Source organism: Hevea brasiliensis, chromosome 2 (genome assembly GCF_030052815.1).
Source record: "Hevea brasiliensis isolate MT/VB/25A 57/8 chromosome 2, ASM3005281v1, whole genome shotgun sequence".
Taxonomy (NCBI): Eukaryota; Viridiplantae; Streptophyta; class Magnoliopsida; order Malpighiales; family Euphorbiaceae; genus Hevea; species Hevea brasiliensis.
In genome coordinates, this window is record NC_079494.1 from 71,669,204 (window position 1) to 71,686,400 (window position 17,197).

A 17,197-nucleotide genomic window follows, 5' to 3' on the forward strand; every position below is an offset into this window, starting at 1 on the left:
TTATACTAATAATGATTTTTTTTTTATGTTGCCGATAAAAAAATGGCTTTTTTTTTTAAAATAAATCATAATTAAATAAAAATAATTTGTTATTGTATTTTATAATATTAGTAATGTTTGATAACAAAAATAATTAAGATTGTGTTTGGATTCATGGTTTGAAGTTACTGATTTAAATTTGAATCGAATATCTTGATTGTAAGGTTAAAAAATATGAATTTAGATTTTAATTAAATCTAACTATTAAATACACAAATTCAAATGCAACATTAGCAATTTAACTATTCCTTAATTAATGTTTTGAATGGGCTCTTATTAGTTAAAAATTACCTACAAATTGGAAAAAAAAAAGTGAAGTTGGATTTTATTTCTGATGGAGAAGAGGGTGGAAGTAAAGTAAAGATGAACCCAATGCTACCCAGGATTAGAGATATAAAGAGAATGTTTAGAATCCATGTTAAAAAATCTTTGTAATGTGATACAGAGGAAGCACAGATGCAGTCTAACGACAAAAAGAATTAGAAGTGGCTTTCACAGGAATAGAATCAACAGAAACTCGTACCCTTGCATTCATTTTTTAGGTAACTTGTTGTAAAAGTGAGGGCGTGAGGCGAAATATCATCTACTAACATTATATAAAATGCACCAGATAATATCCAAGAAAGATGGTGGAGTCACAATGGTCTCATTTAAGTATTACTTTCTTAGACAGTATTTTCTAGACATGTACTTCATATAATCATAATAGAATCAAACTACTGGTAAGTCAGTGTTTCTTCAGAGAGTCATGGATGACAACTTACTCCTTGCAGAGTTTTCACAACCGTTATTACCATAACCCAATGTCTACGTTCGGGATAGTGGGTACGTTTTGTGTTAGACACTCTTTACGCCTAGTCTAACCTCGTTAATTCGAATGTCAGTCATCTACTAATGTTTCTAGAAGTCTTGTTTATTATTCCTTTATTAAACTTTATCCTAAAAAATGCAATTATAATCCTACACACGCAAATAATTCACAAAGGGGTTATTATTTACAAACAATTTGCATGCACAAGTAATTCCTATCTATAAGGTTGCTAATTATTTAAATGATATTTACTAGATAACTAAAATTAATTTATTATTGATAATTTAATTTACAAACAAATTCAATTTCAAATAACCTTAAGTTTCTATTTAACCTAATTAATTAATTTTTCACCAAGTTACCTTAAGGAAAATTAAACTAAATTAATTATGTACATGTGTAATTTATTCTAATATCACATAAGGCCCAAACAATCACAATCTAATAAAGATTTTTAACATGCAAATTTATTTTATAATTACCAAGTATTAAATTAAATTTATTTTACATGCTAAAGTTAATTTAATTTACAAACAAGATTAATTTTAATTTACAAAGTATTTATTTTAATTAATTACATGCAAAAATAAGTTAAATAAAAAACAAAGTTAATTTTAATTTACAAAATAAAAATCTTATTATTACTACAATTTTATGCCAATGGTTATTCTAGAAATTTAGGATTACTTGTTAGTAATTGTAGTTGTGATTGGGGCAAGCTACTACTAAAAAAGGGTATTCTCTTCTAGTATGGCAATGAGATCCCTGGCTTACTCCCGTTTAGTTCTATGTAAGCTCCGCGCAAATGCCCTTTTTGGCACTTATTTTAGGACTATTTACTAATTTTGTTTGTAAAAAAAATAAAGAAACTAAAAAGTAAAGAAACTAAAGAAAATAAGAAAATTCTAATAACAATTCATATTGGATTCTAACTCTAGTCTCCTAAGGGATTAAAATTTCTAATTAGTTACAACTACGTAAGGGTCTAGGCCTTCTAACATGATCTAAACACTTCATAACACTTATTGAATTAAGAGAACTCAGAAAAATAAATCAAATATCAATTAGAACTCAAGAACACACAAGAACATACATAAATATACAATTCTCAGATTCTGGCAGATTGACAGTAGTAAGAAATTTGATTTTTGAAAAATAGTTAGACGCTCCTAAAAATCATGAAAAAAATTACCGAAGACAGCCAAAACATCATACAACATTATAAAATTCATAGATTAAATAAAACCCTAGCCAAATAATCTATACAAATCGTAAATTTTCCTAATGATAAAATCACACTATTTTTTGTAAAATTCATAACTCACCAACCATAATAGATATGAATGCGAAACTATTGGAAAAGATTTACAAGATTCCAAACTTAATTTTAGACACCAGATTAACAAAAAAATATTAAGAAACAAGGAATATATGGACTCCACAAGTCGGGTATCCTACAAATCGGATTTTATAAGAACCCTAATTTCAAACAGTCATAACTTGTAAAATATTAAAGCTTTTTTAGTAATTCTTGAGCCTAAAATTAATAAAATTTTGTGTAGAATATAAATATATTTTTTTCAAAATTTTTATAGATTCAGAAAATAACAAAAAATAATAAAAATATGAGGGACAAAAAACTGAACATGTGCAGAGTTATGTATCCCCTCAAATTAAACATGATTACATAATCTATATTAACATACAAAATAAATTAAAAAAAGAAACATAGAATTAAACATTGCATAGTATAGATCTTAAAAAGAAAATAAAGAACTAACCTTTAAGAAATATCGCAAAAAAGAAAGCAGAACTAAAAAAATTTTGACTATTTCTCTCTTTTTTTCTTTTTATTTTTTTTTGTCTTCTCCTCCTCCCTTTTTTTTTTTTTTTTTTTTTTCTCCAGTAGGGTATTTATAGGGTTTTGGAGAGAGGTGTGATAGGGTTTGGAGTTTTAGGGTGATAAATTTCAAATGATCTAAACACTTCATAACACTTATTGAATTAAGAGAACTCAGAAAAATAAATCAAATATCAATTAGAACTCAAGAACACACAAGAACATACATAAATATACAATTCTCAGATTCTGGCAGATTGACAGTAGTAAGAAATTTGATTTTTGAAAAATAGTTAGACGCTCCTAAAAATCATGAAAAAAATTACCGAAGACAGCCAAAACATCATACAACATTATAAAATTCATAGATTAAATAAAACCCTAGCCAAATAATCTATACAAATCGTAAATTTTCCTAATGATAAAATCACACTATTTTTTTGTAAAATTCATAACTCACCAACCATAATAGATATGAATGCGAAACTATTGGAAAAGATTTACAAGATTCCAAACTTAATTTTAGACACCAGATTAACAAAAAAATATTAAGAAACAAGGAAGATATGGGCTCCACAAGTCGGGTATCCTACAAATCGGATTTTATAAGAACCCTAGTTTCAAACAGTCATAACTTGTAAAATATTAAAGCTTTTTTAGTGATTCTTGAGCCTAAAATTAATAAAATTTTGTGTAGAATATAAATATATTTTTTTCAAAATTTTTATAGATTCAGAAAATAACAAAAAATAATAAAAATATGAGGGACAGAAAACTGAACATGTGTAGAGTTATGTATCCCCTCAAATTAAACATGATTACATAATCTATATTAACATACAAAATAAATTAAAAAAAGAAACATAGAATTAAACATTGCATAGTATAGATCTTAAAAAGAAAATAAAGAACTAACCTTCAAGAAATATCGCAAAAAAGAAAGCAGAACTAAAAAAATTTTGACTATTTCTCTCTTTTTTTCTTTTTATTTTTTTTTGTCTTCTCCTCCTCCCTTTTTTTTTTTTTTTTTTTTTTTCTCCAGTAGGGTATTTATAGGGTTTTGGAGAGAGGTGTGATAGGGTTTGGAGTTTTAGGGTGATAAATTTCAAATAATTTAAACAACTAAGATTGCAGAATTTGGGTGAGACTGAGATATGGATGAGGTGTTTCAACCAATAAGAAGAGAGGGGAAGGGGAAGGCACTTGTAGGGAGTGAGGAAGAGGTGTGGTAGGATTTGAAGTTCTAGTGTGATAAGGTTCAAATAACTTAAACAACTGGGATTGAGGAATTTGGGTGAGACTGGGATATAAGTGAGGTGTTCCAACCAATAGGAAGAGAGCGAAAGGGGGTGACACCAATAGGGAGTGAGGAAGAAAGTGGGGCCAAAGGGGAGAGAGAGTTTGTATAGGAGAGGGATAGAGAAAAATATATTTTCTTATTTTAATTTTCAAAAATTAAATGGGTCCTATTTAAAATTCATAACTAGACTTTCTTAGGCCCATGAGGCCCAATTAAGCTTAATTAGGTATATTTAAAAACTACTCATATTAAATTTAAATAAAATAAAATTTTATTTAAATTTAATTAAATTCATTTTCCAAAAAAATATATTATTACTATTTTTTTCAAGATCACGCCATGGAATTAATAATTCAACTTAATGCCTCCAATTACATCTTACAGTCATATAATTTTTCATCTTCGGGTTTCCTACAGCTTCAATGCACATACTCATCACAAAATAAGGGTCTACAGTTTATCCCCCACTTTGGCGAAAGTTGAAATCAATGCGAAAATTTTATCAAAGTGAAACTCAATCTTCTAATAATTATGAAACATTCGCTATAAGGTTGAGTAAATCTTGCTCTGTTGACATACTCTATGTTATGAGACTAGCTATGGTCTCGTAACCGTGATAACTGTGCATGTGCAAATCGAGTGCATCTTGCTCTGTCGATACACTCTGCGTCATGAGACTAGCTACGGTCTCATGACAATGACAACTGTGTGATTTGAAATATTGTGGATTCGTATTTAGGACTGCAGTCCCAAACTACCTACGTATCCTCCTCGCTATCCTGAGGAAGAATTAGACCCACTCGTAGTTCGACACTTGAAACTGTGGTGATGCATGTTCTTCTATGCCTTACACACCTACAGGTGACATGTTGATGCGTGTTCTTCTACGCCTTACACAACTATGCCATATGCCCTAAACAACGTCTAAGGACTTACCAAAAAACATCTGCCATGAAATGTTATGGGTTCGTATTTAGGACCGCAGTCCTAAACTACCTACATATCCTCCTCGCTATCCTGAGGAAGAATTAGACCCTTTCGTAGTTCGACACTTAAAATTGTAGTAATGCATGTTCTTTTATGCCTTACACACCTACAAGTGACATGTTGATGCATGTTCTTCTATGCCTCATACAACTATGTCGTGCGCTTTAAACAACGTCTAAGGACTTACCAAAAAACATCTTCTATGAAATGTTGTGGGTTCATATTTAGGACCATAGTCCTAAATTACCTACATATCCCCCTCGCTATCCTGAGGAAGAATCAGACCTCCTTGTAGTTCGACACTTGAAACTGTGGTGATGCATGTTCTTCTATGCCTTAAACACCTACAAGTGACATGTTGATGCATGTTCTTCTATGCCTTACACAACTATGTCGTGTGCCCTAAACAATTTCTAAGGACTTACTAAAAAACATCTATTTCGTGATTTGAAAAAATTGGAATGACTGGGTCTCAAAACTCTCTTTGTGATTTTTGTGCTTCCTGTATGCTGCTTCCTATCATGGGCATGCAAATTTTACTGGAGAATCTATAAAAAAACATAGTCCTCTGAGGGATCTCTTTTGCAAAAACTTTCTTTTAGCCTCAAAATTTTTGAGGAAAACCGTTCACTAAAAAGACTTCCTTAAAGTCACAATACAATTTCACTCTGATTTTTCTTTTTCTTCTCTCCCCCATGCTTCATTATTCTACAACTATTTCAAAACCTTGTTCTGCCCGCTCCTTTCTCTTCCATGAACTCAATTCTTTGTGCCCTAACTTTTGCTTGAAATGCTTTTTCGAGTTTTCATTTCAGCGGGCTTACTCTAACTTTTGCCTAAGCGGCCCTTTTGGGTTTTCCACTTAGCTAGCTCTCTTTTTTTCTTTTCTTTTTCTTGTTCTTTTTTTGTTTTTTTTCTTTTTTGAAATTAGACAATCACCAGGGCATTTATATCAAGCAACTATTCTGTCATGCTCACAAGACAATAGGTTAAATCAAAATAATATAGTTCAATTACTTAATTTTTTGATGTATCTCTCAAAACACGAACATTCACAATCATAATTAAATAAAACCTATTCCTAGTTAATGCAATAAAAGCTTCTTTATTTATTCAGGTACACCATTACTCCCTCTTACATTTAGTTTTACCAAATTTTCAACATTCTAAAGTTAGAAATAAGCTTTATAACCTGCTGAATGGCCTTTTCAGGTTTTTCATCCAGATCTTCTCTCATCTCTCCTTTTGCCTAGACCACCTTTTGTAGATTTTTAATCTAGCATTTTTTTTTTCTTTCCTTCTTTTTTTCTTCTTTGACCCTTACTTTTGCCTCGACCGCCTTTTGCAGGTTTTTAGCCTAGCGGGCCTATCTCACGCAAAGTACCATTTGAGCCTGTCTAAATTGACTAGTTCTTGAAATTCATTCCCATCTGGGTTTGATATTCTTACTGTGGCAAGATCTTTTTGACTATGTACGGATCATCCTAGCTTAGGTTAAACTTTCCTCTTAAATCAGAAGGGACAGGCCGAGCTTGTTTCAAAATCATGTCTCCCTCTTTGATCTTTCTTGGCTTCGCCTTCTTATTAAAGGCCTTAGCTATCTTCCTCTGATAAGCTTGCATATGATACAAGGCTCACATTCTCTTTTCATCAATCAAAGCTAGTTCTTCATATCTCTTCTAAGCCCCACTTATTTTTGAGGATCTTAGCTTCTAGCATCACTCTTAAGGATTTGACATCTTGCTTAATGGATAGCATTGCTTTAGTTCCATACACTAAAGAGAATGGGGTTGCCCTCGTGGATGTCCTTGTAGTACTACGATAACCTTAAAGAACATAAGAGAGTTTTTCAAGCCAATCCTTATATGTTTCGAACATTTTTTCCCAACTAGAACCTTTCTATTCATATGGGGATCACACATTCTTGCATGTACTTCTTTCATTATTTGCTCAGTCTATTTTTCTATCACACATAAGAGTTTGTAGAGTTGCCCCCTAGCTATAGTAAATTGAGTGGCTAATCTATGATTTGTTACTCTATCTCTTTTATTGGCTGATTGTGAGTATTCTCTTACTTCCAGAGACCTTCTTATTTCTTCATACCATTTTCTTTCACCCTTTAGATCCACATGTGCTACTACTAATCCTTCATAGCATAAAATTTTATTCGTCATTAGGATAACTAACTAAGTCAATTTTTGAGCACCCTTTTCCTATAGGGATACCAGTGTGGCTTGGGAATCGGCCATCTGATTTTAAACTCGAAGCATGTGCTTCTTGATACTTTGTTAACAAGGCTATAAATTTATCTCTTTCTTCTTGGGTTAAATCTTCAGCTAACTTAATGTCTTTAGGATTATTTGGTGTACCCAAATTAATAGAGATTCTAAATGATTATGAATGCCATGCATATACCCATTAGAATAAACATTAAATAAGTAAGTAGAAGGACTGGTCATGTTATTAATCTTCACCTCAAAATCAGCATCAAGAACATCAGTATCACTACTGTGAGCATTTCAAAACATAAACTCAAACTTAGGGTGTAACTTTAGGTGCTTGGCTTTCCATGTAGTCTTTAGATCAATGGTACTGATTTTCTGCTCTAGTCCAGGTAATTGCCCCATCTTTCAAGAACTTAGGAGGCTTTGGCTCTTCTTCCTCTTTGATTGGCTCATAGCCTAAACCATACTTCGTGACTTGCCCTTTCATCTCAAGAAAAGTTACCAAGCCATCTATACATTTTCCTAGGCCCATGCCAGAAAAAACATCATCCCTTTCTTTACAGTAGCCACTTTTAGATCTATCCAGTTTTCATAGATTGGAGCAACTTGAAAATTAGACACTAGTGGAACTAAACCATCTAGTTGCAACGCAACTATCTCCTCATCAGAATCACTCCAAACATCCAAAGGACCCTCATCATAGCTAGAATTATCACAAATGTCAATAACCATTATATACTGAGGTTCATTGGGCTTTTGGATGGGTTGGATAAAGTCAATAATCCTGTCAGGGTTATTTGGGGTGGTGGAGATCATATAGAGACCCGAGGTGAAAATTTTAGTTAGGCATAGGGCTGGTGTGAGTGTTTGGTCGGTTTTTTGGGTCAGTTATCTTTTTGGCATCAATTAGGTCTTATATATCAAGCTAAAGTTGAAAGCATCGATTTGTGTCATGATCATGGGTTTGGTGGAACAGGCAATATTAGTTGATATCATAGCTAGGTGAGAATAGATTTGGTGGTGGTCTAGGTGCTAAGAGCTGCAGGAGGTCTTGAGCTTTGAGACGCTCAAAAACTGTGGATAAGGGTTGGTTGAATTGGGAAAATCTTATGAGATACAATTTGAACCTCAATAACTTTAATGCTACTTAATTGGCCTAACTCGGGGCCTCTTTTCAAGGTTGACCACAATTTTCTCTTCCAGCTCAAACATCTTGGCGTTCAAGATTTCATCAAGCATGGCTATAGTTTCTTCCATCTTAAAAAGTGTAGGTGAAACCCTTATTAGTCTCTTCCCTTCCCTAACCCAAGTGACCTGATCAGAAGTCTCTTTGGTGTGTTTTGAGGCTATGCTTGCTCAAAAAAATAGGATTTAGGGGTTAACCTAAACATGCTATGTACATAAATGTAATGCATGAATGGACCATTTTTTTGCCTATACCTTTACAAAACCAAAACTGAACCATACAAATTGAACCAAAACCAAACTATGTGAACTAAACTAAAGTCGAACCAAAGACTGAATTAAAACTAAAAAGAACATCTCTAGAACTGAATCTTTGCCCCCTTATACCTCCAACTCTGACGTGTAGGGTAGGAAAAAAAAATTCTATCCTAGGCTATGATACACTGGACACACCAACAGGGGGTGGTCCAGGACGACTTTTCCCTCACAAATAAATGATTTATATCCTTAAAATTTAACCATGAGTGAGCATCCTCTTGCTTAACATAGGTTTTGAAATGGACTTGGGCCTATACACACATTAGGTATATGCATAGGCCTAGGTTCATCTCAACTACCACTAGAACTTATGGTTTGAACAGTAAGGTTACAAATCCAACACAACAAAAATCTACGGGGTACCTAGGGCTGAAATCTATGGTTCGTGGGCTTCATCGGGTAGGAAAAGGGTCACCCATGCAAGAGCTTGTCCATTAAGCACAACGGCCGGAGCTGTGGCTCTTTTATATACTTGAAGGTACGGGTATGGGGTGCTAGCATTCACCAATTCATCATAGCTCAAGTGAAACAATGGTCTCCTTGGCTAGTACTAGCGGGGCTAAAAAGGGTAAGAGTGAACTGTGTGATAGTGTAGTGCAATGCAAAAAGTTTAATAGATGAATAATATTAGACTAATAGAAATATGTTGGAGTATTATCCATTTAGTCCCCAGTGGAGTCACTAAACTATAAAGGCGGGGGACGTGAGGCGAAATATAATCCACTAGAATTATATAAAATGCACCAGGTAATGCCCAGGAAAAATGGTGGAGTCACAATGATCTCACTTAAGTACCACCTCTTTAGATAGCATTTCCTAGACATGCACTTCATATAATCCTAATAGAATCAATCCACTGGTAAGTACCGTCTTCCCATAACACTACCACGATATTAAGGATTTATGCCACGAAGGCATAGATAGACATGAGTCACCACCCGGGTAATAACTGGGACATATTAAGTATTTCCTCCGAGGGTCATGGATGGCAACTTACTCCTTACAGAGTTTCTACAACTGTCATTACTATAGCCCAATGTCTAGGTTCGGGATAGTGGGTATGTAAAGGGAAGGTGTTAGGCACTCCTTACACCTGCTCTAACCTCGTTAATTCGAGTGCCAATCCTCTACTAATATTTCTAGAAGTCTTGTTTATTATTCCTTTATTAAACTTTATCCTAAAAAATGCAATTCTAATCCTACAAACGTAAGTAATTCACAAAAGGGTTGTTGTTTATAAATAATTTTTATGCATATGTGATTCTTATCTATGGAGTTGCTAATTATTTAAATGATATTTACCAGATGATTAAAATTAATTTATTATTGAGAATTTAATTTACAAATAAATTCAATTTTAAATAACCCTAAGTTTCTATTTAACCTAACTAATTAATTTTTCACCAAGTTACCTTAGGGATAATTAAATTAAATTAATTATGTACATGTGTAATTTATTCTAATATCACATAAGGCCCAAACAATCATAACCTAATAAAAATTTCTAACATGTAAATTTATTTTACAATTACCAAGTATTAAATTAAATTTATTTTATATGCCAAAGTTAATTTAATTTACAAACAAGATTAATTTTAATTTACAAAGTATTTATTTTAATTAATTAAATGCAAAAGTCAGTTAAATAAAAAACAAAGTTAATTTTAATTTACAAAATAAAAATCTTATTATTACTACAATTTCATGCCAATGGTTATTCTAGAAATTTAGGATTAGTTGTTAGTAATTGCAGTTGTCATTGGGGTAAGCTACCCTTAAAAAAGGGTATTCTCTTTTAGTATGTCAATGATATCTCTGGCTTACTCTCGTTTAGCTTCATGTAAGCTCTACGCAAATGCCCTCTTTGGCACTTATCTTAGGACTATTTACCAATTTTGTTTGCAAAAAAAATAAAGAAACTAAGAAGTAAAGAAACTAAAGAAAATAAGAAAATACTGATAACAATTCATATTGGATTATAATTCTAGTCTCCTAAGGGGTTAAAATTCCTAATTAGTTATAACTACATAAGGGTCCAGGCCTTCTAACATGATCTAAACACTTCATAACACTTCTTGAATTAAGAGAACTCAGAAAAATAAATCAAATATCAATTAGAACTCAAGAACACACAAGAATATACATAAATATACAATTCTCAGATTCTGGCAGATTGATAGTAGTAAGAAATTTGATTTTTGAAAAATAGTTAGAAGTGCCTAAAAATCATGAAACAATTACAGAAGACAGCCAAAGCATCATACAACATTATAAAATTCACAGATTAAACAAAACCCTAGCCAAATAATCTACACAAATAATAAATTTTCCTAATGACAGAATCACACTACTTTTTTTGTAAAATTCATAACTCACAAACCATAATAGATATGAATGTGAAACTAATTGGAAAAGATTCACAAGATTCCAAACTTAATTTTAGATACTAGATTTACACAAAAATATTAAGAAACAAGGGAGATATGAGCTCCAAAAATCAGGTATCCTGTAAATTGAATTTTACAGGAACCCTAACTTCAAACAGCCATAATTTGCAAAGTATTAAAGCTTTTTCTGTGATTCTTGAGCCTAAAATTAATATAATTTCATGCAAAATATGAATATAATTTTTTTAAATTTTTTTACAGATTCATAAAATAACGAAAAATAATAAAAATATAAGAGATAGAAAACTGACTATGTGCAGAGTTGTGTATCCCCTCAAATTAAACATGATTACATGATCTGTATGAACATACAAAATAAATTAAAAACAAGGAACATAAAATTAAACATTACATGACATGGATCTTGAAAAGAAAATAAAAGAACTAACCTTCAAGAAATATTGCAAGAAAGAAAGAAGAACTAAAAGAATCTTGATTATTTCTCTCTTTAAATTTTTTTTTTCTTTTTTTTTTCTTTCTGTTTTTTTTTTTTATCTTCTCCTCCTCCTCTCCCCCCCCCCTTTTTTTTTTTCTCCTGTAGGGTATTTATAGGGTTTTGGGAGAGAGGTGTGATAGGGTTTGGAGTCCTAGGGTGATAAAGTTCTGATAACTTAAACAACTAGGATTGCAGAATTTGGGTGAGACTGAGATATGGATGAGGTGTTTCAGCCAATAGGAAGAGAAGGGAAGGGGAAGGCACCAATAGAAAGTGAGGAAGAGGTGTGGTAGGGTTTGAAGTCCTAGTGTGATAAGGTTCAGATAACTTAAACAACTGGGATTGAGGAATTTGGATGAGACTGGGATATAGGTGAGGTGTTCCAATCAATAGGAAGAGAGGGAAAGGGGGTGGCACCAATAGGGAGTGAGGAAGAGAGTGGGGCCAAAGGGGAGAGAGAGTTTGTATGGGAGAGGGATAGAGAAAAATATATTTTCTTATTTTAATTTTTAAAAATTAAATGGGTCCTACTTAAAATTTATAACTAGGCTTTCTTAGGCCCATGAGGCCTAATTAAGCTTAATTAGGTACATTTAAAAACTACCCATATTAAATTTAAACAAAATAAAATTTTATTTAAATTTAATTAAATTCATTTCTTAAAAAAACATATTATTATTTTTTTTTCCAAGATTATGCCACGGAATTAATAATTCAGCTCCATACCTCTAATTATATCTTACAGTCATATAATTTTTCATCATCGGCTTTCCCATAGCCTCAATGCACATACTCATCACAAAATAAGGGCCTGCACTTTTGGTTACCAAGTTTGGTATCTTGTGATGATCCACCATCAATGAGATCATTATCAGGAGGTGTAAATGCAATCTCAAAAGAGTACAATTGAAGTCAGTAAGAAAAGGAAAATGAGCAATAGGATATGATTCTCTCCTCTTATTTGATGAAGCAGTGAAAATAAATGATAAAGCTAACATGTAGATGGTGGTGGTGAAGGAGAAGCGACCGCGCATGCTTTGTAATGTAACACCCTCAAAGTAGGCAGTTCAATACAGTCTACTGTTCCAGTGACTACTACCAGTTTGGACAGTCAAGATGTTCAGAATCATATTTAAGTCATCTAGAAAAGCCATGAAAAAAAATTAATAGCAATTATATGAAGGTGAAATGGAAATAAGGAAAATAAAGCATGATGGGTTAAATGAGCTGAGGCCACAGCGATGAGTGACCGAACCCGAAAGTGACTACGAGCTTAGTCATTACCCTGATTTCGTGTGGGATCCTATAGCACCTCGGGCCTAGGGATAATTGCAAAGCTAGTGGTAATGTGAAAACCACAGAAAAGAATTTAGAACATGCTCAAATAATTGAATCAGAGTTCAGGAAGCAACCTAGTACTGTTGGAAAAACGGATCAGACCGGTAAGGGGAAAATTGGTCAATTCACCTTTAGAGGTGACTCTTCGCCTAAATGTCCATTAAAATGTAGAAAATTAAAATATTAAAAAAAAAGATTAAAAGTGAAGAGGTAGTGGAGAGAAAATGAAAGAAATAGAAATTCAAAAATTTAGTTACTTTAATGACATAAGCATGACATATTAATGATGCAATTAAAATTATAATTATTAAATTATGAATTGTAGGGATAAATATTGACATAAAGAGACAAAAATTAATTAAAATAAAAGCAATTTCATTATCCTCTTCCTAGGCAGCCGGCACTTCTTCTTCTTCTCTCTTTATCTTTTATTTCCTCCATTGTTACACCAAAGTGAGCTCTTGAAAATTTAACTCTTCCCACAAATTTTCCCCAAAATTAGTAGAAACCTTCTAATTAAACTTCAAAGTAAAGATTGAGGGAAAAAGAAACAAGAAAAAGTGAAGGAAATTGGAGATAGAAAAGCATCACAAGAGGTAGGTACTCTTCCAAGGACATTTAGTTATATAGTTTTTGAATTGGCGTTGAAAATGAGGATTTTTTTTGAAAATTTTAAAAAGGATGTATGAAACTTGATGTATGAAATTTCAGCCAGCCATGGGTGTGTTAGAAATTGATAGTGTTTATTTAAATTAAACATGACTTAGGGCTTAAATAATGTGGTATATATGGTTAGTATACTAAGTTGCATGAAATTGCATAGAATTGTGAAGAAGAGAATTAGGATTTTGATGAATAAATTAGGGTTTTGAGGACTTTTAACCAATTGATGTTTGTGATGTTTAATTATGGTCAATTAGTGTATTATGAATTGAGAATTGATGAATGAAATAGAAAGAATTGACAAATGTTGAAGGATTGAATTCTGGACCAATGACTCCAGCCAAGTAAAATGGTTATAAGTTGAATTTTGTTGCTCCAATTGGTGTGAGGCTAATTGGAGATGAAAATAGGGTCATAATGCCACATTTTTCATGCAGAAATCTTGCCCTAAAACTGACCCTAAGCTGGTGTAAAATTTGGTTAAATCCGGATTAGGTATCTTGCCACTGGACAAAATTGACTATATGAACAGTACATGTTCAAATGGTCATAACTTGGTGTAGAAATGTCCAAATTACCTAATTTTTGAACCATTGGAAAGCTTAGACATAGTAGAACAACTTTAATGAAGAATACAAATTCAAATTCTGACCATAACACATTCAAATAGTTAACCAAAATTGACCTATCAAAATTGCCAGAACCAAGAATTTATCTAGAATTCTGGACAATGACCAATTTGGCCAGCCTTAGAAAAAATGGCATAACTTGAGCTACAAAACTCCAAATTGAGTGATTCAAAAGGGAAATTAAAGTAGACACAATAAGGAACAACTTTGATGAAGGAAGTTTAGCCAAATTTTTACTGTAGAAAGGTCCACTAGAATAGTAAACTTGGGTAACCGAAACTGAATTTTTGGAAATACATTTAGGGAACTTTGAATTTCAATTGGCAACCAATGCCAACAAATGTAAAACCCAAAATATGGTATTATAGGGTATTTAGAAATGGTATACCTATTATGTATGAAAAAGTCAATATTTTACCTAATTAGTTAAATGAATAGTAACTACCATAATAAAAAATACAAAGAACCCAACCTTAGAAGATTTTATAAGTAAAATTAAATATGCAAAGTTTAATTATTAGATTAATTATTAGAAATGGTATGGAGGGATATTGAAACACTTTAAAATTATGTGTTTCAGTTGGAAAGAAGCCATCCAAGGAAGAAGGAAAAATTGGAATAGATCAAGACAACTAACGAGGTTTATGTACAATTAGTCTTTAATTGATAAATGGTTTACATATTTTGAATGATTAAATAATTTTATTGCCATTATCAAGTTATGATTTCACCTCAATAATTATTGAATATTGTTAAAGTGTGAATGAATTTGGTTTTGGGAAATTGTGATTGAAATGGCGTTTGCATGGAAAATGGAAATTATAATTAGAATTGTGATTTGCATGGAAAATATTGATTATTGAGATTGGCATGGAAATGATTTGTATTGTGATTATATGCTCACAAAAAGGGCAATAAATGTGACACCCTTTACCCGTCTACAGTATAGCCGAGTAAGATATGTCACACAGTGTACCAGAACACCCTATTTTATTTTAATACTTTTTATCCTTCCTTATTTATTTTTATCATAGTTATGAAGTACAATCAGTGAAGTATAATTTATTTAAGTCATTTATGGAAAACATCAATTTATTTGAGGTTCCACAAATTTTATAGAAAATCCGGCAGAGTACCGGCTAAAAATGGAGAAAACAGTTCTTCAGAACCTGTGAAAAACAGTTCCAAAATTTTCAATCAATCCCAAACTCCATTTCATCAACAAAATCCTAATATTTCTCATATATACTCCCATTCTCATTCATTCATTTCATATGAAATTCATATAAAAGTCATAAATAAATATTCACTTGTTCATTCATAAACACAATTTCCATAATTTACATCAATACTAAAATGCATTACATAAGTCTTAATTACACATGATAAAATAAAAGTTAATTAGAAAATATCAAAATAAAATCTAGTGTCCTACCAATGCACTGATGACGATGAGGTGACATGGATACTATGCAGAGCTGCAAAAGATCTCACCCAATCTGTGGTTTACTGGGCTCTCAGTTGGTCTCTCTAGAACCTACGCGTAGCAAAAAGCAACGCGCTAAGCAATAATGCTTAGTGGTACCAATAATAAAATAAAAAGAAATAACAGAAAGTAAATATGCAGTGCATGTCCTGATGTTTTATGCAGATAATTTTTCGATCATTATTGGTAATCTTATTTATTTTGTACTTGTTATATTCATAATTTCATTAAATTTATCCACTTCCATTTTTAGTTGCCCAAGTAACCTATACTGGATGACTGGCCTGGATAAACAGGTAAACTGGCACTGGGTATCAAGTACCTCAGCCCGTCACACTATCGGTCATATATGTATCTCCCGGCGTGCAATAGAACAACTAATGAGCTGTAATAAATATTAGGCACAAGGTCAAGTATCATCACAATGTCAGAATGGCTAAAAGTCATAAAATCACAGAATGGCATAATGCCATGTGCAGTACTGCTAACTGAACCCTATTGGCATGCCAACCTATCCAAACCAATCTTACTAGGTGTACTAGGGCATGTTACACTTTTAAACTTTACAATTCTTGAAATTTAGGTTTAGGTGTTACTATTTATTTCCTTAGTCAACTAAAATGTTGACTTTTGCATAGACAATAGGCACATTGGTTCTAATACTCCCAACATATCACATTTTGCATTCAAAAATTGTTGGTATTGGTTGCCAATACCATTTCTAAGCTTAGTGTTAGTTATTCAAAATTTTCAGATTTCAAGCCTCATGTTTACTGTTCCATTGGTCATTTGTACAGTGGGAATTTGGCAAAATTATCTTCATGAAAGCTGTTCCTTATTGTGTCTAGTTATATTTCCCTTTTTGAATCACTCCATTTGGAGTTTTGTAGCTCAAGTTATGGCCTAAACACCATAACTGGCCTGATTGGACAGAATCCAAAATTCTGGGCAAAACTGGTTCTACCAGATTTGGTAACCTAAATTTAGTTAGAAATTTGACTAGGTTATGTTCAGAATTTGGATTTGTGTTCCTCATGAAAGTTGTAGGTCTATATCTTATCTTTCTGCTGGTAAAATTTCAGGTCAATTGGACCTTTTTACACTAAGTTTTGATCAAATGAATAAATACTGTTTATTTGGTCATTTTGCCCAGGCAGAATGCAAGTCACGCATAGTAGGGAAATTTTTAAGCCAACTTAATTTGATTTTCTGGGTAGGGTTTCTTCACCAAAGTGGTGCCATTATGTGTCTAGTTTCATGTCCAATTGGCCTTGCATCAATTGAACCTCTACAACTCCATTTATAACTGCCCAAACCTGCTGGACTCACATCCAGACCTGCAGGGCAGCCAAGGCAGCTCACTCAAATTCAAATACCAAGCCACAACTCATTTCATTTCTTCATCATACACATCCAAATGGTCACTAATTGACCATTTAAACTTTTATTCACCAACACATGAGCAAATCCTAGGTTTCTCCCAAACCCTAACT